The sequence below is a fragment of the Brachyhypopomus gauderio genome, unplaced genomic scaffold (genome assembly GCF_052324685.1).
Source record: "Brachyhypopomus gauderio isolate BG-103 unplaced genomic scaffold, BGAUD_0.2 sc209, whole genome shotgun sequence".
Classification (NCBI taxonomy): domain Eukaryota; kingdom Metazoa; phylum Chordata; class Actinopteri; order Gymnotiformes; family Hypopomidae; genus Brachyhypopomus; species Brachyhypopomus gauderio.
In genome coordinates, this window is record NW_027507030.1 from 175,001 (window position 1) to 177,500 (window position 2,500).

General features: G+C 47.7%; 1 protein-coding gene across 19 annotated transcripts in view; it reads right to left on the bottom strand.

Moving 5' to 3' along the window:
• Positions 1-2,500, bottom strand: part of srcin1a (SRC kinase signaling inhibitor 1a) — a 53,758-nt gene that overhangs the window by 34,506 nt on the left and 16,752 nt on the right. The window lies entirely within an intron of this gene.

Genomic DNA, 2,500 nt, shown 5'->3' on the forward strand with positions numbered 1-2,500 from the left:
CCTCTAGACCACGTCTTCTAGACCATGCCCTCTAGACCACACCTTCTAGATCATGCCCTCTAGACCACGCCCTCTAGACCACGCCTTCTAGACCATGCCCTCTAGACCATGCCCTCTAGACCACGCCTTCTAGACCATGCCCTCTAGACCACACCTTCGGCCTGATGCATCTGTACCTTCCCCTCATGACCCTGGACTGGATGGACTACACCCTCACTGTTACAGGCCGACAACATTTGACCCTCCTCAGTTACAGTCGGTGCCTGAAGTAGCTTGCTCAGGAGTTACAATGAAACCTCTTGCAACTGGATCCTCCTTCTCCCATGTGTTTACTATATTTGCATAAACAAAACAATCATGGTGACACCATCACCACCATACCCACAGGAACAGGACACCCCATCATTTCCAAGAAATTGTCTGCTATTAAACTGGGGCTGGTTCTACAGAAATGAAATTATAGCACAAAAAAATATGGGTGCAGCTTGACGATTAACGTGCTCAGTGATAATAAGTCTATAATAAATCTCTTTCTGTCTCTTACACAGACTCAAGGGACAACAGTTATAATGAGAGAAGATATGTGGTCTGTGTGGTTTCTGCTCTGTGGAAGCTGAGCAGTCTTTAATGAAGAGGCTCTTGCATGCGTAATGGTACATATCTTAGCACAATTCTCACATATAATGAGCTCCCAGGGTGCACCAGGAAAAGAGCTGTGAGCTGATTGGTACAGCAGTACACATCCACTGAATAGCATAAGTGTGTCAGAAGAGTAAAGGCACTGAATGGTTGGACCTCCTCACTCACTGACCCGCCCACTCAATGACCCGCCCACTCACTGACCCGCCCACTCAATGACCCAACCCACTCAATGACCCAACCATCTTACTGACCCAACCATTTTACTGACTCAACCCACACACTGAACCGCCTACTCACTGACCCAACCCACTCACTGACCCAACCATATCACTGACCCAACCATCTCGTCTTGTGACCGGAGGGTCGTGGCTTCGATTCCCAGACCTGAGGCCATGACTGAGGTGCCCTTGAGCAAGGCACCTAACCCCAACTGCTCCCCGGGCGCCGGGCTAGGGCTGCCCACTGCTCTGGGCATGTGTCCACCACAGCCCCCTAGTAATCACGGGTGTGTGTGTTGTAACTGCACAGATGGGTAAATGCGGAGGACAAATCTTGATTGCAGTGAAAAATCACAATTGACAAATATGGCACATTTCATTTCATCTCACTGACCCAACCCACCCATTTCACTGAACCAGTGCTTTATGCCACTGCTCGCTGATGTCATGAGGTGGATTTGGACATTAATAACCAGACAAGAATCTGATGAAGATGACTCATCATCATCATCAGCTGTAATGGAAGGCTGAGGGTTTGAGCACATAAGAAAGCAAACAAATCAATAATGCACTATGAACAAAAATACCTGACCACACACACACACACACACACACACACACACACACACACACACACACACACACACACACAAATACAAGATCAGGACAAATGTCCCATGAAATTGCATGCACAGGCACTCTATTTCTCTCTCCAACACATTTACATGTTTTAGATCCACGGTTCAACAGGCATAAAGCCCTTCATTAGCTCTCGTGCACAAGAACCCCCATCTCCATGCAGTCCAAAGACCGGGAATCAAAACATCTCCCCATCCAGACCTGGTGGAGTCCAGTTACAGAGGATATGGGACTAAATGTTGCAATTTGTTTGGCTTTCATTGTTAAAAAGTTGAGGATTCATAAATAACAACCGAACATCACCAGTAGAGATATTAAGAGATATTAGAAAGCACACATTCATAACTGAGATGCATTTGCACTTTCCAGAGATGCATTTTGAAACAAGGGAAGGCACGCTGCCTCCCTGCACAGCCTGCATCTCGTCTTTTGGCCCCGCCAATCAGAGCAAACTCAAAATCCAGCAACACAAGCCTTAATCTGGTCCTCTGGCCCAGCCAATCAGAGCAAACCCTAACATCTGAGCAGCACAATCTTGAGTCCTATTCACTGACCCAGCCAATCACACTAAACCCGAAATCCAACATGGGTTTCTAGCTTATATGAAGGCTTTGTCCAGAAGCTGGATTGTGGTCAGGACCTAGACTGGAAAAAGCGATGTTCTGGCCAGTTCTCCTGTTTTTACTGCTGCTACTGAGCAGGTTGACTGGTTGCATTAACACACTCCAAACATCCAGGATCTTGAAACCCACTAAGCTGTTGCAGTAAGCGATATCCTCCCAGCCCGACCCCTCGTTCTCCGGCTGGATCGATCTGTTGCTCAGGTCACACTGAACATTCCACACACTGGAAAGAGATCCTGGGCTCCTTGAGCCGCTAGTTCACAGGAAGAGGCGGAGCACACACGCTGACCCACACATCACACTCAGATCTAGCTGTACATTCCAGTCACTGGCAATGGAACATTTCAGCCCAGATGTGTTTGCTGACATCAACAGTAA